Below are 27,457 nucleotides of genomic sequence, written 5' to 3'. Positions count from 1 at the left end.
GCCTTGGGGCGGCGATATTCCCCCGGCTGCGTCCAGGGTCCATCTCCATCCAGTATCTCCTCCCAAGTCCAATAGTCCTGATTGCGCTGCTCCTCCTGCCGCTGCCTGTCACCAAGCTGCTTGGTCCTGGGTTGGTGGGTGATTCTGTCATGGCTGATTTCCTCCTCTTAGTCTGAAGAGGAGGCGTAGCAGGGATCGGACGAAAATGCAGCGTGGTAAGTGTCCATAGTAGTTTTTAATGAATAAACCGAAACAGTACAAAACAATAAACGAAACATGAAAAAAACGAAACAGTACTGTGTGGTGAAACAAACACAGACACGGAAACAATCACCCACAAAGTACCCACAGAATATGGCTGCCTAAATATGGTTCCCAATCAGAGACAACGATAGACAGCTGCCTCTAATTGAGAACCAATCTAGGCAACCATAGACATACAATATACCTAGAAAGGAAACAGCCCCATAAACATACAAAACCCCTAGACAAGTCAAAAAACACATACATCACCCATGTCACACCCTGACCTAACCCAAATAACAAGTAAAACAAAGAATACTAAGGTCAGGGTGTGACACAGACGCTGCAGGGATGACCAGGGATGTTCTCTTGAGAAGAGTGTGAATTGGACCACTTTCCTGTCCTGCCAAGGATTCGAAATGTAACGAGTAATTTTCGGTGTCAGGGAAAATGTATGGAGTAAAAAGTACATTATTTTCTTTAGGAATCTAGTGAAGTAAAAGCAAAAGTGTAAATGGTCAAGTAAAGTACAGATACCAAAAAAACTACTTAAGTAGTACTTTAAAGTATTTTTCCTTAAATACTTTACACCACTGATATCAGGTCTCTTTATTTATTAGCTAATGCTGTAAATCCATTTTAATGAAATGTTGTGTGTCATTGTGTTCTATATCCTTCTGAAACATAAATCAGAATTGTCTGTGTGAAAGCTGTTTTCAGCTGCACTTCCACTGATAGCCACATGAAGCCAGTATTCCACTTCACACCAAAGTGCCAGTCTAAGAAGCAATGGCAGTGAAGAGCAATGTGTTCCAATGATTATGCTACTGCAATCTGACCACACACTAGCTGACTCTACCTTCTGTTACAATACCACAGCCATTTACATGTCATAACTCCCTGTGGATATGCCCTAATAAAATAGTGCACACACCAACGCTCCAGATCAAGTTAGATGGCTATACTGTAGTTCTCCATGATATAAATAATTACTTTCCAGAGATGATATCTCTGTGTGTGGGAGAGGGTGGGAGGAATTTATTCCAGGTGACAGGTTTACATTCAGTAATTCATAAGACAGTTGGAACACACCCTTCATAAGGATCGGGTAAAGATACATGTGGTCTGAGGTGTATTAAGAAGATATAGCCTACTGACGTGTCGCTGTGACATTCTTTGTAACTCCTATTACACTCTAAAGGGAATACTTGTCATACCCAAAGCCAGTTGGCCTGTTAATAATAGCCTAAAATTATATTGATCAACTCCAGTGTTTTGACTCTGAATTTCCCTCAAAATCAGATGCATAGAGACTGATACAGGCATTTGCCCTGAAATAACCAGCAAGCTTAGTTATTCAGTAGTGCACGCACCTCCATTTCAATAGCTATAACAGATACTACTCTTCCTGCCGTTGCATTAGGCAGCAGGAGTGACATTTGTCTGAATACTGTAGTCCAGAGGGACAGTAACTGCATTTATCTCACTCAATAAAGCCACTGGAATTGAGCTCCAACAGCCAGCCCACATCTGTTTAACTGACAGTAACCTTGGCCTATGAGGGTTGACCTAAAGCGTTTCCTTAATTGCGCAATAGTGGGCGTGAATGTGTGGAACGCTTGGTTCTATTGTGGAGAGCGAGAGGACGGTTTTGCAGGTGAGGCGCTCTCTGCTGAACTGCATTTAGGCTACGGCAACCCGCCAACTAGACATTTCAGAAATAACGGTATTGGTTGAGCGGATTGTATCAGTTGGCTGTGAGCACAAACATATCTACAGGAATCAGGTAAACACGTTTTCAAGTGAAATACCCTATATAGTTCATTCGGGACGGACTTTAGCGCGTTAATGGTAATGAGAGTAGCCTAATGTCTGTTCGTTTAGTTTTGGGGTCACTGAGTAATGTTAGTGTGTTTACTGTGAAGCTCTATCGATGGGTGTTTTGAAAGTTTACCTTGTTGCAGGTATACATATTTTCTATTAGAAATTGTCTAAACATTTTTGAGCGAACTGTATTGACTTACGCGCATTTCATTATTTGCGAAAATGACTTGTTTTTACAACAATATCCCACATCCGTGCGAGGGAGATATTATATACATTCCCTTGAATTATGACCATTTCTCCTTTCAGGCTAATGTATTTTACTGTATCAGGTCTCCATGCGTTCAACAGCTGTTGATACAAAGTATCTTGTGCGTAAAGCTTCGAGGATAGACATATGGCTACTGTATTCTACATCTGGAATTCATTCTCCAGTCGCTGAAAGCTACTCTGTAGAATGGTTTCATTTTGAAACAGGGAATACTTATATTCCTGCATACTGTAATAGTGAATATATCCATATCTGCAGCAGTACACCGGTCTTTGGCAGTAGGCTGTAGGGGAAATATTCGATGTCAGTCTCTGCAGTCAAGAATGTTGATGTGCGGTGATTGTCGTGTACAGATGGCTGGCTTCACTGCACGCGCGTGCCACTGGCAAAAACATTGGCGCCTGTTCTGATTGCAGTTTGGAATGAACACTGCTGTAGGCCTACAGATATTGATGTAGCCTAAATTATTACTGTTTTACAAAATGTATACTGGTGTAGCCTATTTGATGTCAAGGTTATGTTGGTTATGTTTTGCACTTTGAGTGTTGGACATCTTATCTTTTATTACATTTTTCCCCCACATCACTCTGGATCAACTTGAATGCAATTCCGGATGGAACCTGGATGTGCTGTATGATTTATCATGGTGAGTACAAATAAATACGTCCTACATTTCCACACAAAAGGAATATAACCTGTTGGAGGGGTCTGCCCTTGTCACCTATCAACATATTGTGGGACATTTAAGTCTACTGTAGGCTCCTTTGAGATTGCCAAATGCCTTGGAGGCTATAAATGCATAGCCTAGCCTACCACAGCAAATGGCATTGCAGGTATGACACAGAGAGAGTTGAATTGGGGTGAATTGACTACAGTCAGAATGCCTTTTGCTGTGATAAGGAAGTGAATAAACTCAAGAAACTCAGTTGAAAAAGGTTATTTTTAGGACAGCCTGTTCTGTTTGGTTTTTAACCTACCGGTATTTGTCTCGTATTTAATCTTCCGAACCCCCCAAAGCTGTGGATTAACCACAGCAAATGTCAGTCAGCACAGCACTAGAAACACTAAGCTATTAAAATACTACAGAAATGTCTGTCAGTCTTCGGTCTGGCGTGCTGTTATTGTAATTTTTGTGCAGCTGATACTTCCTATTTATATCGTTGGGCTTCTTCTGTCCATTCCCTAGGGGAAAAGTTCAGTTACTGCCAGGCAGATGTGCCTCTGGTTCTCTCCTCTCTCTCTCTCTCTCAATTCAATTTAAGGGCTTTTTTGGCATGGGAAACATATGTTTACATTGCCAAAGCAAGTGAAATAGATCATTAACAAAAGTGAAATAAACAAAAAACATTTTTACTGTAAACATTACACTCACAAAAGTTCCAGAAGAATAAAGACATGTCAAATATCTTATAATGTGCAAATAGTTAAAGTACAAAAGGGAAAATAAATAAACATAAATATGGGTTGTATTTACAATGGTGTTTGTTCTTCACTGGTTGCCCTTGTGGCAACAGGTCACAAATCGTGTCACTGTAATGGTACACTGTGGTATTTCACCCAATAGATATGGGACTTTATCAAAATAGGGTTTGTTTTCAAATTCTTTGTAGGTCTGTGTAATTTTGGGGAACCATTTGTCTCTAATATGGTCATACATTTTGCAGGAGGTTAGGAAGTGCAGATCAGTTTCCACCTCATTTTGTGGGCAGTGTGCACATAGCCTGTCTTCTCTTGAGTGCCAGGTCTGCCTACAGCAGCCTTCTCAATAGCAAGGCAATGCTCACGGAGTCTGTCAGGTATTCTGCCACTGTGTACTCTCTGTTTAGGGCCAAAATATGTTTTAGTTTGCTCTGTTTCTCCTCTCTCTCTCACACTCTCTATGTCTCTTTCTCTCAGGGAAATGTTTTCCTGCAATACGATACAAAAGCAAAAATAATCCTTATTGATCTGCAGGTATAACTCAGACTCAGCCTCCTTTCCCAGCAGCAGTCATAAAGTGCTCCATTACCAGAATGACTCATGCCTACTGATCAGACATTTTTCATGTAGCCAAACTTATGGGATGATTATGAATGCTTAAGTGCTATGAAAGTCAAAGTATCAACTCAACATGGTAAATATTTGATTGCAATACCCTGGCTATGCCTGCTCCAGTGTTGCTGCCCCCTGCCTTGTAGTTTGAGAGAAAACTACCACTGTTTCAGGTTGTCAGGGCTTTAGTGCATATAGTCTTTTTAATTCAACTTGGGTGCAAAGACCTCTGTATTCACATTACAGTTTCCTGGTTATATTTTGTAAAGCAATATATATGGTCGTCTCTGACTGCAAGATTGTTATGCACTGATTAAATAGTTCGAGATTGTAAGATAGAATCTCAGATTGCACTGCACTCTACCTCTAATATAGAAGCTCATGAAAGAAGGTTCGAAGAACCCTATAGGCTATGCACAATGCATTCCGTAAGCCAGTGGTTCCCAAACTTTTTATAGTCCCGTACCCCTTCAAACATTCAACTTCTAGCTGCGTACCCCCTCTAGCACCAGGGTCAGCGCACTCTCAAATGTTGTTTTTTGCCATCATTGTAGGCCTGCCACACACACACTATACAATAAAAATTTTAAACATAGGAATGAGTGTGAGTTTGTCACAACCCGACTCGTGGGAAGTGACAATGAGCTCTTATAGGACCAGGGCACAAATAATGATATAATAATAATCAATAATTTTGCTCTTTATTTAGCCATCTTACATATAAAACCTTATTTGTTCATCAAAAATTGTGAATAACTCACCACAGGTTAATGAGAAGGGTGTGCTTGTAAGGATGCACATAACTCTGCAATGTTGGGTTGTATTGGAGAGAGTCTCAGTCTTTTTTCACACACAGTCTGTGCCTGTATTTAGTTTTCATGCTAGTGAGGGCCGAGAATCCACTCTCACATAGGTACGTGGTTATGAAGGGCATCAGTGTCTTAATAGCGCGATTTGCCAAAGCAGGATACTCTGGCAGTATCCTAAATCTGGCAGTGGCTTCTGATTGAATTACATTTTCACAGAACTACTTGTTGCAATTTCGATGAGGCTCTCTTGTTTAGATATCGGTAAGTGGACTGGAGGCAGGTCATGAAAGGGATAACAAATCCAGTTGTTTGTGTCATCTGTTTCGGGAAAGTACCTGCGTAATTGTGCTCCCAACTCACTCAGGTGCTTCGCTATATCACATTTGACATTGTCCGTAAGCTTGAGTTCATTTGCACAAAAAAAAAATCATACAATGATGGAAAGACCTGTGTGTTGAAGAGCTCCAACTTCTTAATCATAGCCTGAATTTTGTCCCGCACATTGAATATAGTTGCGGAGAGTCCCTGTAATCCTAGATTCAGATCATTCAGGCGAGAAAAAACATCTCCCAGATAGGCCATTCATGTGAGAAACCCGTCATCATGCAAGCGGTCAGACAAGTGAAAATTATGGTCAGAAAATAAAACTTTAAGCTGGTCTATCAATTTTTTTTAAACGTGTCAATGCTTTGCCCCTTGATAACCAGCACACTTCTGTATGTCGTAAAAGCAATACATGGTCGCTGCTCATATCAATGCATAGTGCAGAATATACACGAGAGTTCAGGGGCCTTGCTTTAACAAAGTTAAACATTTTCACTGTAGTGTCCAAAACGTCTTACAAGCTGTCAGACATTGCCTTGGCAGAAGTACCCTCTTGGTGGATGCTGCAGTGTACACAAGTGGCGTCGGGAGCAACTGCTTGCACACGTATTACCACTCCACTATGTCTCCCTGTCATGGCTTTAGCACCATCAGTACAGGTACCAACACATCTTGACCACCAAAGTCCTTTTTATGTCACAAAACTGTCCAGTACTTAAAAAATATCACCTCCTGTTGTCCTGGTTTCCAGTGGTTTGCAGAAGAGGATGTCTTCCTTAATTGATCCCCCATAAACATAACAGACATATACCAGGAGCTGTGCCAGGCTCACCACGTCTGTTGACTCATCCAGCTGTAATGCATAGAATTCACTGGCATGTATGCAAAGCAGTAATTGTTTCAAAACATCTCCTGCCATGTCACTGATGCGTCGTGAAATGACAAATGTTTGATGAAGACATTGTCTGTATGGTTTTATGGCCTTTTCCCCTCAGCATTGTGCCAGCCACATCTGCGGCAGCAGGAATAATTAAGTCCTCCACAATAGTATGGGGCTTGCCTGTCCTAGCCACTTGGTAGCTCACCATATAAGACGCTTCTAGACCCTTGTTATTAATGGTATCTGTTACTTTTATACATGTCTTACTACTTGAAAGTCGTCTTAATTCTCTCTCAAAAAACTCCCGTGACCTATTTTTCCAATTTGCATGTTTTGTTTCTAAATGTCTGTGCAAGAGTGAAGGTTTTATTGAGTTGTGAGATAGTACTTTTGCACATATAACACACTGTGGCTCAGGAAAGGCACTACTCCCAATATAAGTGAACCCCAAATCAATGTAGTTCTCATCATATTTGCACCTCTTCGATGGTCCAACGTCCCTGTCTGTTGTTCGGCGCTTTCCCGGGTCAGGGGGCAGTAGCTCTTCAGCTGCATCAGATTCACAACTGTCAAGAGTCCACACTAGCTGGGCTAACAACAAATGTAGAATTACTGATGCTAGCATTGGATGTGCTTGTGGAAGCAGAACAACTTGTGTCGTCGACAGGTGTAAGTATAAGTAAAGGTGGTATGTGTCTCTATGGACGCGGGCCTTACTTTTTTTTAACCATTTATCAATTTTCGAGCAAACGGAATGAGCAGCAGCTACATTTGGCTTCATACGGACCGTTAGTGAAATTCCCGTGAGTGACGATTAATGTGATTGGATGTTCATTATTTGACTAGGCTACCTATATTTGACGTTGCACTGTTATTTCGCTGAATACTAGATTTTTGGCAGTGAAACGAGGTTACTCTCATCGAATGTATAAGAGGCGAAGTCAGGTGCAGGAGAGTAGAGTGATGTAAACAGGCTCACTTTTATTTTAGTTCCAAAACGAGAGCACTACATAAATCAAACGCGTTCAAAACACGGAACATAACAAAAGTAAAGCGCGTAATAAAACACCACAATAACATGAAACAATATCACACAAAACATGATGGGAAACAGAGGGTTAGATACAAGTAGATTTGTTGGGGAAATGAAAATCAGGTGTGTATGGAAACAAGACAAGACAAATGGATATATGAAAAATGGCTAGAAAACCGGTGACGTCGAACGCCGCCAGAACAAGGAGAGGAGCCGACTTTGGCGGAAGTCATGACATACTCATGCGAGAAAAAAACCTCACCCAAATGTATAGCCCCGTTGGAAAATATAAATGGACTGTTTGAAAATGCAAAGAAAAATATAAATAAAATAAATTGGCCCAGCGCATAATTGGCCCAGCATCGTCCGGGTTAGGGGACGGTTTGGCTGGGGTTGACCAAAATATCTTGCCTGTCATTTTAGCTTTAACACAAATGCGCACATGCAGGCACAAATGCTACACATAGACAAATAACACTCAGAACTATGCCAGTCTGCACCAGCAGTACCCAGGGGAGCGGGCCTCCACATCTTGTTTGATATTTTTCCATTGATACTCTCACTGTAATTACAAATCTGCTACATCTCACACTGGCCAAGATCAAAAGTTGATTCCATACGCAATACACTGGTCTACTCAATGATTCAAAGAAACACTTTTTTTTCTTTTACCTTTTGCTTGTGGCTATGTTAAACTAAAGGTTGACTTACTGAAGCATCCCTCACCCTGGACTCAGGGCTATGTTGTATTGATGAGGGGCTTTAAACGTGATGAATGAAACTGATGCCCTTATTCACGAAGCGTCTCAGAGTAAGATTGCTGATTTAGGATCAGTTTAGCCTTTTAGAACATATTTAATAAGATTACATGGGCAGGGGGGACCTGATCCTAGATCATCACTCCTACTGTGAGACAGTGGGAATACAGGCCTAGTTGTATGTCAATTGCATTGTAAAGCAGGCTCAGAAAACAGATGTAGCCTGCCCATTGCCCACCGTGCTCAAACAGGTCGATTCAATGTTGTTTTCACAAAGTTATTTTAATCGTGTTACATTGTTATTACAGTGTTTTTACAGTTCTACCAACATGGGGAAAAAAATAGTCATCAATATACATTTTTTGCCTTTTGTACCCAACTTAAAACCAAAGCGCTATAGCTGGCCTCAATATTTGAACTCGTTCAGTTGTTTGTTGACAAGTCGTATCAAATCTCTATCAAAAGTGAACATTGAACTGACATCCGTGCTCAGTGAGTAGGTCTCAGTTAACTCAGTGCTGCTAGGTCCTTATCATACACTGTGTGATGAGTGTTGCGCGTTGACTGTAACAGAAATAATGGTCATCGATGATTTGTTTGTTCATTGACCGTTGTCTGAAATCTTTGGCCTCAAAAGCACTTCTCTTTTATTGATGTAATGGGCCATAAACAAAAGCTAATCTCCTGAGTCAATATTCTTCCTTCCTCTATCTCCGGCCTTTTATATCAGGGATTGAAAGATCATTGTTCCAAGTCATGCGGTCACAATGATAATCACTTTGACAGGGTATGACTAAGTAGCCTATCTTCCGCATTATATTTTCTTATAAAATCCTAGTTTTGGATGATGATAGCCGGGAGTGCTGTGTAAAACAGGAAGTGAGCGTGGGTAACAGAAAAGTACGAGGCAGCACTAATGACATAACCTCACTGACAATGTAGCACTGTCTGTGGAATGATGCCTGTTATGTATTTAGTGGTGAATGGGTAAACCATTGTATCCTTAGCTTGGGACTTTTAAATGTATCTATACACTCAAATGTCATCCAAAAAGCTTTTCAGTGTCTACATAGCTTCATCAACAGCTTACATAATGAATGCAAATGGATATTAGATGACAAAAACATGCTTTTCTCCTGCCTTTTATGAGTGCCAGGTCTGTGGAGTTTCCCTGTGTTTTATATATATTTCCACACTGGAGGTTGGAATAATACTGTGTAATTGTGAAAATGATGATAATGCTTTTTTTGTGTAAGGGCTGTTTGAAAAGACTGAAGTTTCAGCCTGTTTTGGTGGGATGGAGTTTTGGCCTGCCTGGTGACATCACTCCCAGACAGTCAGAGCAAAATTCTTGCTTGAAAATTGCTCTTTGCTAAGAAGCTATTTTTGTTTATTTTTGACCACTTTAACTGAGTAAGGTACTTAATTGTTACCCACTAAGAGGATGGGGTTGCCTACTATGTCGAGACACCTGAGTAGAGGCATTTTGAGTGTCTGCTGTAGGTTCGACTCTGCCTTAGTGCTGCTCGTTTGGCTGGCTGTACTGTGATGGCTTTCTCTTCAGCAATGTGTGCCCATTCTTCACATTGAGTCCACTGTAAAAGTCTGATTAAGGTTTCAGACATCATTAAAGATGATTTTCCTAAAAGTCTGTGTTGAAGGACTGCCAGAGCTAGAGCCCACTTGCTCAGCAAAGCAATTATAGTTTCTGTCTTATTAGATAGTGTGCAGGGGAATGGCTGAAAAACAGCCCAATAGACAAGGAATGAAGTCTGGAGCTTTGAAAACGTGTGTGTGTGTGTGTGTGTGTGTGTGTGTGTGTGTGTGTGTGTGTGTGTGTGTGTGTGTGTGCGTGCGTGCGTCTGTGTGCGTGCGTGTGTGTGTGCGTGCGTCTGTGTGCGTCTGTGTGTGTGTGTGTGTGTGTGTGTGCGTGCGTGTGCGTGTGCATGCGTCTGTGTGCGTACGTGTGTGTGTGTGCGTGCGTCTGTGTGCGTGAGTGCGTCTGTGTGTGTGCGTGTGTGTGTGCGTGTGCGTGCATCTGTGTGCGTGCGTGCGTCTGTGTGTGTGTGAGCGTGTGCGTGCGTCTGTGTGCGTGCGTGTGTGCGTGTGCGTGTGTGCGTCTGTGTGCGTGCGTGCGTCTATGTGTGTGTGTGTGTGCTCCCACAGCAGATCTGTCAGGTTTGGCTACATGCCCGCGGCTGGTGAAGGAGAGAACTTGCAAACCAAAACAGCAGACAAACTCCTCCCTCACAAACATGTACAGTGTGTACTAGGTTAGTCAGTTGAGTAGTATACTGAGTTATATACTGAGCAATAGCAATGTAGCACAGCTTTGGATGTAGCATGCCCAGATCTAGGCTATATTAGCTACTGTAGATATCAGTATACTGTGGATCAATACCACTCTTTTCATGCTGTTCTTATCTGAGGCATGCCTAACTGAATGTGTGTGCATGTTGTATTGGCCCAGTTCCAGACACAGAACATCTAGTATAGAAGTCTGTCTCTTGAGCAGGCCTATTTCACAGTCACCGCCCTCCATACAGGACTGTAGGATTCCATGCAATTGTCTGTCTAGCTTTCAGCGTGCAGATGCATTCTATAGGGCTGGCACAATTACCGTATAACCATGTATTTGGCGGTCATAACCTTTTAACCTTTTTTGTTATTTATTTTTACAAACGGCTGACTGAAGAGGGGGTGGCCGGGAATTTGTGTCCGTTTCCACAGTAACATGGTCTCTTAAAAACGTGATGAAGCGTTGTTGCTCCTTGCTGAAACAAACCGGGTGTTGTAGCAAACAAGCACACAGAGAAAGGTGCCAGCGAGGTGCAGCAGCAGAACACAGAGAAAGGTGCCAGCGAGGTGCAGCAGCAGAACACAGAGAAAGGTGCCAGCGAGGTGCAGCAGCAGAACACAGAAATATAATCTATGGCAGCACATGCAGTCAGGAGTGGAGGAGAGAAAATTATTATATTTTTTTTGTCTGTTATTCAAACCATTATTACGTAGACCACGGTCATCTAAAATTCCATTACCGTCACAGCCCTAGCATTCTAGTCCATCTTAAAATGCCGCAGTTAAGACCTTTTTTAATTACGGATCCCGCATAGCTGCACATAGAGGCAATGTTTTTGCTATTGCCTCACAAAAAAAAACTGCCACTACTTTTTACTCTGTGTGAGATATTCTATTGCAGTAATTGTCCCTGGTGCCTTCTTCAGCTCGTAGAAATTTCCTTGTGATTCACCCCCCCTGCTGAGTGAATGCCCTTTGTAGATGTGTCAGTGATGGATTCTGGAAGGGCTTCGCTGAATAGATTTGGGTGTTTTTTCGTAACTTTTTTTTTAGTTTCCCTTGTTAGAATGTTATTAGCATGGATCTGACGAACATTATATAGCTTAAAACCACAAGCAAAGAAGATGTGTGTGGGGGGTGTTGTGTGTGTGTCTGTGTATGTTTGTGTGCACACTAGAGCTGGGCGATATGGGCAAAAATCCATATCATGATAAATTGACTGAATTATCACGATAATGATACATTTAACAATATGTTTGTATAATGTGCAACACAATTATTTTTTACATTCCCTTTAAAACTACTACTACTGGGCTCCCGAGTGGCACCGTGGTCTAAGGCACTGCATCGCAGTGCTAGAGGTGTCACTACAGATCCTGGTTCGATCCTGAGCTGTGTCGCAGCCGGACGCGAACGGGAGACCGATGAGGCGGCGCACAATTGACCCAGCATCGTCCGGGTTAGGGGATGGTTTGTCCGGCTGGGATGTCCTTGTCCCATCATGCTCTAGGGACTCCTGGTGGCGGCCGGGCACATCTACACTGATGTTTCCTACGACACATTGGTGCGGCTGGCTTCCGGGTTAAGAGAGCTTCCGGGTTAAGAGAGCAGGGTGTCGAGAAGCAGTGGAGATTGGCAGGATCGTGTTTCGGAGGAGACATGACTCTCGACCTTTGCCTCTCCCGAGTCCGTGATGGGACAAGACTGTAACTACCAATTGGATATCACGAAAGTGGTGAGAGAAAAAAGTAAGTACAAATACAAATAATAATACTGCTACTACTTTGAATGTTGTAGCTTTCAATTGTCCCGTTAACACTCACACATTAGCAAACATATTTTATTTCAAACTTCACATATCTCTAATAAAGGCTACTTATCGTGGTGAATGATATCTGGTAAATGTCCACGAAAGTGGTCGGTTCAGTCAGTGTCTAACTTTCGGTTTAACCTACCAGCTCAAGTGCATGCTTGCATGTTTCTGTGTGAATTTACCTGTGAGTTTGTGTGCACATACATGCATGTGTGTGACTTCACGTGTGTGTGTGTGTGTGTGTGTGTGTGCGCTCCAGACCTGGGTTCAAATATTTATATATTTATTTGTATTACTTTAACTTACATTTCAAAGTATTTTCAAATACAAATATTGAAATATGTGAATACTCCCAGGCATTTCAGCTCAGTTCTGTTTGGTCTTAGGATTACTGTTTGGTCCTGTAATGTATTTGGAAACACATATTTGAAAATAGTTTCAAATTGTTGGCTGTTTATTGGAAATGATTTGAAAATACTTTCAAATAACTAATAGAAGTAGTTGATTCTACACCACATTATTTGAAAATACTCAAGTACAAATATTTCAATGACAAATACTTAAATACTTAAATACACATGTATTTGAAGCCAGCTCTGATGTGTTTGAATGACTAAGCTTGTGTGTGTACCCGTCGCTAGACTGTGACGCTAAGCTACTTCTCTCCTCGCCATGGGCCTTGTCTGCTCTGTGACTGACTCATCAGCAATATCTCCATATATACGCACGCACACACACACACACACTACCACCCAGCTATTTCCCGTTTAGATTACCGATTACCGTACACCACATTGGCCAGTAGCTATCAGTTAGGGCATCTCTCTCTTTGTTGTATGGCTTTGCATGAATACACATGTCTGCTTTGTGGCGGGCGGCTAGCCTGAGGCGTCTGGACTCCCCCCTGGTCGTGAATAATTGAGGATCTATTTAACCAGTGTGGGGCGGACTCAGGTGCGAGGACAGATAAAGCATCCCACCCACCTACTGCTCCGGTCTATATCTGTTTCCTAGGGTGCATCTCAATAGTGTGAAGTGACGTCCTCCATCATCCCCTTGTCTCCTTTCCTCCATATACAGTGACATTCAACAACTAGACTGGTGAAAGTAAATCAGTGTGCATCCTCCATATTGATTTGATTTAGCCTGTGTTTTCAGTAAAGATGAAGGAGAGGAGACAAGGAGAAGAAGCCTCACTGCAGTGGTGCTTTACCAGCCTAACCATGATTTATAACATGGTAATGTCAGTTAAGAACAAATTCTTATTTTCAATGACGGCCTAGGAACAGTGGGTTAACTGCCTATTCAGGGGCAGAACGACAGATTTGTACATTGTCAGCTCGGGGATATGAACTTGCAACCTTTTGGTTACTAGTCCAACGCTCTAACCACTAGGCTACCCTGCCGCCCCAAACTGTTGACAAAAACAGTGATACATTAACTGCGCGTGGCCCTGTTCTATATATTTTTTAATGGTTATGATTTCAATGACTCCATGGGTTAGAGCGTGGTGATAGCAACGCCAGGGCTGTGGGTTTGATTCCCGCATGGGCCACACGTAGTTAATGTGTCACTGACTTTTTTTGTCAACAGTTTGTAGTCAACAACATTGATCCTAACCCTCCTGGTTTATCAGATATATCTTGGTGTCACTGATGTACTAATGTGTTTTTCATTTCATTCTTGTGTCCATCCTTGACAACGGGGCACAGTAATGTAGGTGTCTGTGTTAATTTGAAATCGAACTCTAAGCCGTTGTCTGCAAGGGATTGGGGGTTTACTACAGATTAGCTGTAATCCATTGGCTAAATCACAGTTTTGGACAATGTGTGGCAGATTGGTCATAGGCTGGACTGATCCTGCAGGGTGTGAATGAACAGCATAATCATTAAGAGCAGCCTGGAGGTGTTGAATGTTGTTAAATGTTGATGACAGTGAGAAACTTGGACCATGCTAACACACATCAGATGGTCTGTGTACAGAGGGCTTATTTTTTAATAGGCTAAGTGATGATATAGGCTTATAGCTAATAGGTTGACCCTGGAGAGTGGCCCACCAAGCCATGGACACCCCTACAGCACCATCACTTAAAAAATAATACATGAGAGGCCATGTGTTATGACATTTTTATCATGGTTGTGACGTGGTCATAGCCACGAGGCGAAGCTGAGTAGACCACCACAGCCATGATAAAAATGTCATAACACATGGACTCTAATATATTATTTGTTTTATACAATGAGTTACCAGCATTACAAAGCAACATTCTTTCCCTAACCATAACATTTTCAACAAACCGTGATGCTACATTCACTAACACTGATTGTCAAGTGCAATTTTAGGTGTTCTCTGGTTGTTAGTTCTATTTGTATTGCCTGCCATGTAAATCAAAACTACTCAAGTGCTGGTTGATAGTTCCAGAACTTTGCAGGTTGCTAGGGCAAACAAAAATGGTTGCTATGGAGGCTCTTCCCCCTTTTCAGCTTGCCAACTACACAGCTAACACAATCACTTCAGACTGAAATGCAGCAAACTAGCTGCATTTCGTTTAGTTTTACCTGTTTTTCCATCGATTTTTGTTGTTGTTGGTATATATCAATGAATATTATGCTGATTCATTTTGACTGGAGAAACGCTGCCTGTCTGTCTCATCCCGACTCCCGACACATTCATTATTATGGGACACAGTGGAGATCGAATTTCAATATTGCAACAAAAACATCAGACATCATTTGTAATTGCTTTTCACAGTTGATATCAAGTTCATAAATTGCATGGCTGGGCAGTGGATCTGTAAAAATAGTAGTGCGTTGCTAGGTAACGACATAAACAATGGCAATTTTTATGAATGTACTGGCCATATGTATGTTGTCTATTATATCAGGGGCAGGATCCAACAATGGGAATTCCAAACCACCCATTGTATAAATTGATTTAGATCTCTCCTACAACCTCTTCACATTAGCACATGGCTATGCAAATAACCTGCTGGCAGCAGATGGATATACCGGTCCGATCATCAACACATCAATAACGCAACATGTAATGCTTACGAAACTAAACAAACATAGTGTTGTGCGGACATATTCTCAGGAAACAGTCCTTCAATTTGCCCCACACAGCCGTTATCATGTCTTCTCCGGTGCGCTGGTTAAGTTCCCTGTCAGAACAGCCAGTGATAATATGATTCAGGGCTCCCTTCATCTTCTCTCTTCTGTTATTTCACTCACTCGTTTCACACACACACACACACACACACACACACAAACACATCTGAAGTGTGATTGGCGATGTGATGGGTTTCTAAATATTTTACTGATTGGTGGGATACTGTCTGTCTAGAATGATTGTGATCTTCAGTGGAACATTGAAATCTTTTGGAGACTAAATATCTGACTTTGTCTCATTGGATAATAGGAGGAATTAACACTGTTTTTACAGAATTGAAGAGATTTGATGTAGTTTTGTATCCCTTTTTGTATCCTTACGCTGTGTAATTAAGCATAGTTTTCCAATTCCATATGAAAGCTTAATTGCCCCAATAACTTTCTGTCAACAACACAGTGTAGCCTAATTTTACTCGTTCCCCTCCTTGTACCCTTTTGTAAACACTGTTAGGAGAGATTCACAAGGAGCTCGCCATTGTTGAAATATGAATTCATTATGAGACACGCTGTTACATTGTCTTTGATTGCAAAATAATTAGCTCTTTGTGGAGTTCTCACTTATTCAATGGATATTTCTCTTGCTGTTGTGGGCCGACTGTGTTCGGCTGAGCATCGTTTCCATTTTGGATCTTGTGAAGACTTACTTTGGATTTGAAACAGAATTGTTGATTAGATGTTATTGGTGTAGAATGTGGTGCAGATCTCTGTTTTTACTGAAGATTGCCTCATATGTTTGGTTAAACATTGCTGTGTAGGCCTACAGTACCAAACCCATGTTACATATATCCCTTTCACACTAAGACGTTTTGACGGCAACTTTGACATACCGGCAACAGTTTTTCGCCTTTTCCTTATATCTGAAAGGTATTGCCGGTATTATTTCCGCCTAGCAACCTAGTAATCATTTAGGTCAACTTCTGCCTACGGCTTAGTATGAAACGTAGCCGTAATGCTGAGGTGGCATTGGCAGGCACTACGCCGTTAAACTCATGTATGGTTGCTAGGCAGCGCCCGTTAACCACCCTCCTGCCAGTTCAAAACTTTGCTTGGCATGTCACTTGTCACATCTCTTTGCATAGCCCACCACTAAGCATGCGCTGTTATCTTAACCACAACTGGATGGTCCATAAAGAATTATTGTAGGAATAAATATCACTGAATGAGAAAAATATTGGAATAAAGCATCTTAATGCAATTGAAGGCATGTTTCAAATGGTTGCTTACTGAATGTCCCAAAGTCATCTAACCATTGTAATACATTTGAAGCAATAGCCTACCCGCGTGTGGTCAACTAGATTATAACCTCAGCACCGTTTTGATTGGGACACCACCTTCGCCCTACTTTGAGATAAGCTTGGGGACTCGTCTTGATTAATAAATGTCAGATTTGACTTTTCACTGAATCTCCATTTAGATATTGGTTAGGCTATAGTTAGTTGGGGAAATGTTAGCTAAGTTGAGTTGAGTGCTGCTCATGATCAACTTTTCTAGTTGGCTCATTTGTTAGAACATTTTGCCAGCATGTTATGTAGTTTAACAAGTGGATTATTTTGCTCTTCAGTCGCTTAGTAGCCTAGGCCTACTCCTGACCAAAAGCCTGTGACCACTGACTTGTCTCAGTGTGTCTTGACTTGTCTCAATCAACGTGATTTTGTTTCACTGAATCTCTGTCTATATAGGCTATTTGATTAATTGGTTTCTGGCTGGGCAAATAAGTGGAGGTGGTATAGCTCATCTATTCATTTGGTCATCTATGACTGATCAGAAACATTTAGCATGCAATAATGTAGCCTAAATCAAGTGTAGGTCTATTATTTTGCTGGATCGCATATAGACAACTCCAAAAGCCCACAAAGGTTGTGAAATATGGACACGAGACTCACATACTTTTGAAAATATAATTGCTATTATTTTCTATCGGTATCATGATGAAGATACTATATGACTGCGGTTTCACACTTTTCCGTGACTCAAGTTGTGTGGGAAAAATATTATTTGTATTTTATTCTGTTATATTCCATTATATTCTTACTACAAAATATATGTGTGTTTGACTGTGATTGGGGTAGGTGTGTCTTGTCTGTTTAATGAACAAAATAGTTAACTATTGATTTAATTTGGTCATAACATAATTAAACAAAAAATATGTCATTTCTTTTTGATGGTGTATATTCTTAATGGATTTATTAAAATAGATGCCCACCCACATCTTCACACCACTACTACCACTCATCCCCAGCATGCCGGCATGCACACCGTAGGTATAAAAGGTATATGCAGTCAAGAATGTGGTAAAAATGGGCCAGTTTGTAAGAGGATAATATAAACATTACCCCATTTCTTTTTACAGTCAAAATTTGTAAATCCAATGTGAAAGCAGCAAGAGTAACAACTAGGTTTCATAGGCCTAGTCTCTCCAAAATGAAGGGAAAATTGTATAGCATCACCCTCATTCATGACAACTCAACTATATTTGTTCTGAAAGACTTGCAGTTGAAACATGTTGTCATGGAAGCTTTTAATCTGAATAAAGAAATCTTGAAATACAGTGCCTTGCGAAAGTATTCGGCCCCCTTGAACTTTGCGACCTTTTGCCACATTTCAGGCTTCAAACATAAAGATATAAAACTGTATTTTTTTGTGAAGAATCAACAACAAGTGGGACACAATCATGAAGTGGAACGACATTTATTGGATATTTCAAACTTTTTTAACAAATCAACTGAAAAATTGGGCGTGCAAAATTATTCAGCCCCTTTACTTTCAGTGCAGCAAACTCTCTCCAGAAGTTCAGTGAGGATCTCTGAATGATCCAATGTTGACCTAAATGACTAATGATGATAAATACAATCCACCTGTGTGTAATCAAGTCTCCGTATAAATGCACCTGCACTGTGATAGTCTCAGAGGTCCGTTAAAAGCGCAGAGAGCATCATGAAGAACAAGGAACACACCAGGCAGGTCCGAGATACTGTTGTGAAGAAGTTTAAAGCCGGATTTGGATACAAAAATATTTCCCAAGCTTTAAACATCCCAAGGAGCACTGTGCAAGCGATAATATTGAAATTGAAGGAGTATCACTGCAAATCTACCAAGACCTGGCCGTCCCTCTAAACTTTCAGCTCATACAAGGAGAAGACTGATCAGAGATGCAGCCAAGAGGCCCATGATCACTCTGGATGAACTGCAGAGATCTACAGCTGAGGTGCGAGACTCTGTCCATAGGACAACAATCAGTCATATATTGCACAAATCTGGCCTTTATGGAAGAGTGGCAAGAAGAAAGCCATTTCTTAAAGATATCCATAAAAAGTGTCATTTAAAGTTTGCCACAAGCCACCTGGGAGACACACCAAACATGTGGAAGGAGGTGCTCTGGTCAGATGAAACCAAAATTGAACTTTTTGGCAACAATGCAAAACGTTATGTTTGGCGTAAAAGCAACACAGCTCATCACCCTGATCACACCATCCCCACTGTCACACATGGTGGTGGCAGCATCATGGTTTGGGCCTGCTTTTCTTCAGCAGGGACAGGGAAGATGGTTAAAATTGATGGGAAGATGGATGGAGCCAAATACAGGACCATTCTGGAAGAAAACCTGATGGAGTCTGCAAAAGACCTGAGACTGGGACGGAGATTTGTCTTCCAACAAGACAATGATCCAAAACATAAAGCAAAATCTACAATGGAATGGTTCAAAAATAAACATATCCAGGTGTTAGAATGGCCAAGTCAAAGTCCAGACCTGAATCCAATCGAGAATCTGTGGAAAGAACTGAAAACTGCTGTTCACAAATGCTCTCCATCCAACCTCACTGAGCTCGAGCTGTTTTGCAAGGAGGAATGGGAAAAAAATTCAGTCTCTCGATGTGCAAAACTGATAGAGACATACCCCAAGCGACTTACAGCTGTAATCGCAGCAAAAGGTGGCGCTACAAAGTATTAACTTAAGGGGGCTGAATAATTTTGCACGCCCAATTTTTCAGTTTTTGATTTGTTAAAAAAGTTTGAAATATCCAATAAATGTCGTTCCACTTCATGATTGTGTCCCACTTGTTGTTGATTCTTCACAAAAAAATACAGTTTTATATCTTTATGTTTGAAGCCTGAAATGTGGCAAAAGGTCGCAAAGTTCAAGGGGGCCGAATACTTTCGCAAGGCACTGTATGCCTTGATTGCTGCTGTGCTGAATAGCCCCACAGGAGAAACAGTCACATTTTCCATCCAGTTGTGGAGAGAAATCTACCTCCATGGATTAAGCACTTATGGCAGAAAAAAAGGCTTATCCAGAGTAACACTAACACAACAAAGGGTTTTGCATGGTCGGCCTGAGCTCAGACTAAACACGTTTCAGAAGACAGTTTGTTGTCTGGCTTTGAAAACAATTAAAAAAGCAAATGCAATGTTCTTATCTCTGCCATGGCTGCTCCTCCTCCTTGCCTTTTAATTTTTACCTTTACCATCTTTGTTTTGACAGTTGGTTCTTGAAGCATACTTAAAGTCATTAAAATTCAGTTCCTGATTAAACAGTGATTGACTTGCCCCTCACGTCAGAAGCAGTCGAGTGTTTAATGAATCTTCATCGGCTTGTCTATTTTTCATCCGATAATTAGGAGTCTGTGGTAATGAGTCATACCTCGGAGTTTACTGGCGTCTCATCGGTGGCCAGGGTCGTGTACGTTAGACTCTAAATGTAACAAAACAGACTGAAACATGGAGGGCCTACCTGGACTTGTACAATAACAAACTCTCATTTTAGTTTTCCTTGGCAAAACGTTTTAAAACATTTTCCGTTAGTGTGCCGAATGGACACGGCCAGGGTTTTCGTTGTGTATCTGTGAAGCTCCAGCTCCTCGGTGTCCTTGCCCAGGTTCTCACCCGGCGATGACACTTAACAAACAACAATATCCTTGAGAGTCTGCAGGCGTGGAGCCGAAGCCTCTGGGACTCAGGCTTCCCATCAGCATGCAGAGAGCATTACTGCTTTAATATGAAGGGGCCATATGGAGTGTAGAGGTACTGTATAGTGGTGCAATAACTTTTTGCTTGTAAGGGACATTTTGTTTTATAGAGCCATGTGTTACTGATTGGGTTGAGGAATTATGTTCATCAGAATGTAAGGTATTCACTTTTTGTTGTTGTAATCCATTCACAATGTAGTTGCTTCCCAAGTGTTTTTATAGTTGAATTCTTTGACCTGATGATGATAGCATGCATTAAATTAAAATGTGATTTAAAAGAGTACGGCAACAGGGTGTTACAGGGTGCAATTCCACAAGCCGCCATATACTCTCTGCTGTGGAATAGTTCCATGTGAATAATATTGTGAGTATCATTACACATAGCAAGACATGAACCTAAAACAGCTATAACTCGCTCTTGAGTGCTACTTAATGTCGTTAGTCCCACTTGCAGGATGCTGGCTCACTGTTTGAAAACAGGTTGCCAGTTGGAGTGAGATTGGCCGACACAGAAATGCATCAAACAGTAAATGAGACTTGGAGTCGGTCGCCGCTCAGGCAACACTTCCAATTTGCTGAAGGCTCTGAGTCAGAGTGCTCAGTGTCTGGAAACCTTCCAAACCATTTCCTTTTCATCCCCCTACTAATCTGTTATGTGGATTATTAGTTCCCCCAAGGGGGGTTGGGAGGGGGGCTATGACGAAACAGCCAACCATCTACCCACTCTCTTCTTTGAAGTTTCAAGTTTTATTTGTCACATGCACAAGTCCAGTGAAATGCTTAACGTACATACCCTACCCAACAATGCAGTATTCAATATCAAATAGGAGAATTCATCAAAACATATAGAAAAACATGAGGAAAAAAATTGAGAGGAAGCTATACTGAACAAAAATGGAAACGCAACATGCAACAATTTCAAGACTTACACTTACAAGTAAAATACATTTATTAGGCCCTAATCTATGGATCTAACATGACTTGGAATACAGATATGCATCTGTTGGTTACAGATACCTTTAAGAAAAAGTAGGGTGTGGATCAGAAAACCAGTCAGTATAAGGTGTGACCACCATTTGCTTCATGCAGCGCTACACAACTCCTTCACATAGAGTTGATCAGGCTGTTGATTGTGACCTGTGGAATGTTGTCCCACTCCTCTTCAATGGCTGTGCAAAGTTGCTGGATATTGGCAGGAACTGGAACAAGCTGTAGTATATGTCGATCCAGAGCATCCCAAACATGCTCAATGGGTGACATGTCTGGTGAGTATGCAGGCCTTGGAAGAACTGAGACATTTTCAGCTTCCAGGGATTGTGTAGAGATCCTTGCGACATGGGGCCATGCATTATAATGCTGAAACATGAGGTGATGACGGCAGATGAATGGCACGACAATGGGCCTCAGGATCTTGTCACGGTATCGCTGTGCATTCAAATTGCCATCAATGAAATGCAATTATGTTCATTGTCCGTAGCTTATGCCTGCCCATACCATAACCCCACCTCCACCATGGGGCACTCTGTTCACAATGTTGACATTACCTTATGGTAGAGAAATGAACATTCAATTATCTGGCAACAGCTCTGGTGGACATTCCTGCAGTCAGCATTCCAATTGCACGATCCCTAAAAACTTGAGACATTGTGGCATTGTGTTGTGTGACAAAACTGCAAAAGAATTCTGCAGCTTTTAAGGTCAATCAATCAATCAAATGTATTTATAAAGCCCTTTTTACATCAGCAGATGTCACACAATGCTATACAGAAACCCTGCCTAAAACCCAAAACAGCAAGCAATGCAGGTCCCCAAGAACACAGAGGCCTCCATCATTCTTAAATGGAAGAAGTTTGGAACCACCAAGACTCTTCCTAGAGCTGGCCACCCAGCCAAACTGAGCAATCGGGGGAGAAGGGCCTTGGTCAGGGAGGTGACAAAGAACCCGATGGTCACTCTGACAGAGCTCTGTGGAGATGGGAGAACGTTTCAGAAGGATAACCATCTCTGCAGCACTCCACCAATCAGGCCTTTATGGTAGAATGGCCAGACTGAAGCCACTCCTCAGTAAAAGGCACATGACAGCCTGCTTGGAGTTTGCCAAAATGCCCCTTAAGGACTCTCAGACCATGAGAAACAAGATTCTCTGGTCTGATGAAACCAAGATTGAACTCTTTGGCCTGAATGCCAAGTGTCATGTTTGGAAGAAACCTGGCAACATCCCTATGGTGAAGCATGGTGGTGGCAGCCTCATGCTTTGGGGATGTTTTTCAGTGGTAGGGACTGGGAGACTAGTCAGGATCAAGGGAAAGATGAACAGAGCAAAGTACAGAAAGATCCTTGATGATCCTGCTCCAGAGATCCTGCTCCAGAGCGCTCAGGACCTCAGACTGCCTCAAAGGTTCACCTTCCAACAGGACAACAACCCTAAGCACACAGCCAAGACAAAACAGACGTGGCTTCGTTACAAGTCAATAATGTGATTATTTCCTTTTAATTTTTTTATATACAAACCAGTTACAGTGGGGCAAAAAAGTATTTAGTGATTTAGTCAGCCAGCAATTGTGCAAGTTCTCCCACTTAAAAAGATGAGAGAGGCCTGTAATTTTCATCATAGGTACACTTCAACTATGATAGATAAAATGAGAAGAAAAAAATCCTGAAAATCACATTGTAGGATTTTTTATGAATGTATTTGCAAATTATGGTGGAAAATACATATTTGCAAGATTTCAGGCTCTCACAGACCTGTAACTTCTTCTTTAAGAGGCTCCTCTGTCCTCCACTCGTTACCTGTATTAATGGCACCTGTTTGAACTTGTTATCAGTATAAAAGACACCTGTCCACAACCTCAAACAGTCACACTCCAAACTCCACTATGGCCAAGACCAAAGAGCTGTCAAAGGACACCAGAAACAAAATTGTAGACCTGCACCAGGCTGGGAAGACTGAATCTGCAATAGGTAAGCAGCTTGGTTTGAAGAAATCAACTGTGGGAGCAATTATTAGGAAATGGAAGACATACAAGACCACTGATAATCTCCCTCGATCTGGGCCTCCACGCAAGATCTCACCCAGTGGGGTCAAAATGATCACAAGAATGGTGAGCAAAAATCCCAGAACAACACGGGGTGACATAGGGAATGACCTGCAGAGAGCTGGGACCAAAGTAACAAAGCCTACCATCAGTAACCCACTACGCCGCCAGGGACTCAAATCCTGCAGTGCCAGACGTGTCCCCCTGCTTAAGCCAGTACCTGTCCAGGCCCGTCTGAAATTTGCTAGAGAGCAATTGGATGATCCAGAAGAAGATTAGGAGAATGTCATATGGTCAGATGAAACCAAAATAGAACTTTTTGGTAAAAACTCAACTCGTCGTTTTTGGAGGACAAAGAATGCTGAGTTGCATCCAAAGAACACCATACCTACTGTGAAGCATGGGGGTAGAAACATCATGCTTTGGGGCTGTTTTTCTGCACAGGGACCAGGACGACTGATCCGTGTAAAGGAAAGAATTAATGGGGCCATGTATCGTGAGATTTTGAGTGAAAACCTCCTTCCATCAGCAAGGGCATTGAAGATGAAACATGGCTGGGTCTTTCAGCATGACAATGATCCCAAACACACCACCCGGGCAACGAAGGAGTGGCTTCGTAAGAAGCATTTCAAGATCCTGGAGTGGCCTAGCCAGTCTCCAGATCTCAACCCCATAGAAAATCTTTGGAGAGAGTTGAAAGTCCGTGTTGCCCAGCAACAGCCCCAAAACATCACTGCTCTAGAGGAGATCTGCATGGAGGAATGGGCCAAAATACCAGTAACAGTGTGTGAAAACCTTGTGAAGACTTACAGAAAACGTTTGACCTCTGTAATTGCCAACAAAGGGTATATAACAAAGTATTGAGATAAACTTTTGTTATTGACCAAATACTTATTTTCCACCATAATTTGCAAATAAATTCATTAAAAATCCTACAATGTTATTTTCAGGATTTTTTTTCTCATTTTATCTGTCATAGTTGAACTGTACCTATGATGAAAATTACAGGCCTCTCTCATATTTTTAAGTGGGAGAACTTGCACAATTGGTGGCTGACTAAATACTTTTTTGCCCCACTGTATGTTGTATTGTGTGTAGATTGATGAGGGGGAAAAACTATTTTATCCATTTGAGAATAAGGTTGAAACATAACAAAATGTGGAAAAAGTCAAGGGGTCTGAATACTTTCCAAATGCACTGTATGTACATGTAGGCAGGTATGGAACTTGGGGAGATGAGATGACAGTCAGAAGTCAGTCCATGGCAAAGATTATAATTCAAACACAGATACATCAGACTGGATGACCTTAATAGGTTGTCGTTTACCAATGCATGCCTTGTGCTTTTGGGAAGGTGTCCCGGGTAGTCAATGATATAACATCTTCACTTGGAAAACGACAAGTCAGATACGTCAAAGGAAACAATATAGGATCTTTATTTACTATTCGTTATGTTTTATTTTAGGGTTGCCTTTTCAGCTATTTGATAATAGCCCGTCATACAAATTATTTAATAAAATAGCATATTTTATTTAGCATATTCAAAAACATGGATGCTCTTCATAGGAGGTTTCATTGTCGTTTGATCTGGTAATAGGACCTGAAATGTTTGTACATTTAATAATGTTTGCTGACTTCATAATTCAACTTGCAATCTAAGTGTAATGAATACTCAGTGAGAAAAAGGTGTAGATTCACTCGCAGAGCGCGGCAGGTGTTTATTTCGACCTTCGCAGAAGGCAGCAATCGTGATCACAGGCAGGCAATGGTCATACACAGGTAGGCAAACAGGCAGGTGAATCAAAACTAGGACTGAAGGCTATAACTGGTTCTCACAAACGAGCTAGGAAAAGGCTTATTAGAGTTAAAACAAACAATACCTCACAAAGGCACAAACAGAATGAACTGAACTAAATAAGGAGCTGATGAGACCGAGTGAGTAACTAACACATGTGAAATCTATGAACAAAAATTAAAGGCAGGGCTACGTTCAAGAACACAAGAAACAGGGCTACGTTCAAGAACACAACGAAACAGAACACAAGCTTGACTTAAGAAAATAAATACAGAACCTTACACTAAGTCATCTATACTAAAGTTACTGTTATGAATCTTCATTTTGAGGGGTCTAAACTGATTTATAATTTGATAGGTTACTTCTGATGGTCATTGGTAGCATCAGACCATATCCGCTGAATATGGCTGAATGGAAATGGACCCAGATGGCCCCCTGAAGGTCCTCACCAGACTGAAGGTCAGGATTCAGGTTGTTAATAGCAGAGGTGCATAAAGATGGCGGCCTCCATACTCTTACCACAAATGCCTCGTTTGCTAAGTTCGCCGTATTGTACATTGCTCTCTGTTACCCTTTTTTTGTTTCGGCATCAGCACAGTATAAATTATCCCAATTCTATCTCCAAGACGCCTGCAAACCGAAAAAGTAGGTTATGCTGATTTATTAGTGCATTGAACCATGTCCTGTGCCGTAGTTTAAAATATCTGCGAATAGTGCTCCAACAATGACGTCATATCTGAATTCCGACACTTTATTATTATTATTTTGTATTTAACCTTTATTTAACTAGGCAAGTCAGTTGAGAACAAATTATTATTTACAATGACGGCCTACCCCGGCCAAACTCTAACCCGGACGATGCTGGGCCAATTGTGTGCCGCCCTATGGGACTCCCAATCACAGCCTGTTGTGATACAGCCTGAACTCAAACCAGGGTCTGTAGTGACACCTCTAGCAGTGAGATGCAGTGCCTTAGACCGCTGCACCACTCGGGAGCCTTTGCCATTGCACATTGACAGTAAACAGACATTGTGTTATCTGTTTTGTGTGTTGTGTATACTGTAGTTTCATGTAGTAGTTTTGAGTTGTGTTCTCATAGACTATTTAAACTGTGTTGTTGTTCTATGCATGTTGGATAGCAGGTTAGCGTTTTTCATCATGAATCTTGTTCTGGAGGCACCTCTGCAGCATGGTCACTAGCTGGCAAAGCCACAAAGTCATCAAATGTTTAACCTAACCTTAACCACAATGCTAACCCTAATGCCTAACCCTATTCTTAAATTAAGTTTTGTTTTCATGAATGTTTACAATATAGCCAATTTTAAGTTTGCAGCTGGCCAATCTAGTGGATATCACTCAGTTCTGCCTCCAGGGCAAGATTCATGTCAATAAACATCAACCTGCACATTAGATAGAGGATGGCTTGTAAAACATCAGTTAATTTAAAAAAACTTAATTTTCAACAACAAACATAATTTTCATCCATCCTCCCCCCCAACTTTTTCCACCAGCTACCTCTGTACCAAGTGCATACTGAGAGCCAAATAAAACAACTTTACAGCTAGCAATTTGTTTACCATGGTCTCTGGCAGATTCTGGTTTTATTCCAAAACTTCAAGGATGTGTGTACCTGTATGTGTTGTATGGAAGAGCTCCAACTTGAACTGTTGCCATGGGAGTCCCTAATGCCCAACTGTTGTGTGGGCACTAATACCACTATAGGATCACCAAATTGCTCATAACAAAAATAATATGATCCTACACTCTGCTGTATGGAAAGCTTATGTCAATATGAAAATAAGTGTAAGCAAAAATATAGAAATAATAACACTACAGAAGTTTGAATAAGTAGGTTATGTATGCGTGAGTGCGTGATAGCTCCTTGTGATTAGGACCTAAACTGCAGGGACTTTGTAGAGGTATACTTTTGTAGAGGTATAATTACACCGCATAATTCAACACCAGGTATTATCCATCTCTGGGTCGTGATATGTCCAGATTATTTTTCATAAAGTGGGCATTATTGGCTATCCCAGAATTCCGTGTGCCCGGTGTAGCCTACGGTGGCAACCTAGCTTGGCTACTGCAGGCGGTGGCAGGATGACATAGGGGGACTACCGGAGTCAGCAGCCAAAGCTTGGAGAAACTGCACCTCAGACAACGGATTTTGGAGGACACAGGATACCCGGTAATGCAATAGTAACTCCAGATTT

General features: G+C 41.5%; 1 protein-coding gene across 21 annotated transcripts in view; it reads left to right on the top strand.

The window, feature by feature from the left end:
* The first annotated feature begins 1,876 nt into the window (after positions 1 to 1,876).
* epb41l3a (erythrocyte membrane protein band 4.1-like 3a) overlaps positions 1,877 to 27,457 on the top strand; it is an 83,818-nt gene continuing 58,237 nt past the window's right edge. For 9 of the 21 annotated variants that reach the window (XM_031836191.1, XM_031836193.1, XM_031836204.1 and 6 more), the window contains exon 1: positions 27,314 to 27,432. The gene's annotated coding sequence lies outside the window, so the exon portion shown is untranslated. Of the gene's footprint in view, positions 2,030 to 2,068; positions 2,985 to 27,311; positions 27,433 to 27,457 lie in introns of those variants that run through there. The other 12 variants (XM_031836198.1, XM_020494447.2, XM_031836205.1 and 9 more) reach the window with 5 other exon arrangements.

This window comes from Oncorhynchus kisutch, linkage group LG11 (genome assembly GCF_002021735.2).
Source record: "Oncorhynchus kisutch isolate 150728-3 linkage group LG11, Okis_V2, whole genome shotgun sequence".
In the NCBI taxonomy this organism is placed as follows: Eukaryota; Metazoa; Chordata; class Actinopteri; order Salmoniformes; family Salmonidae; genus Oncorhynchus; species Oncorhynchus kisutch.
The sequence above is the reverse complement of the archived record's forward strand: the minus strand, read 5'-3'. Positions and strand labels throughout refer to the sequence as shown.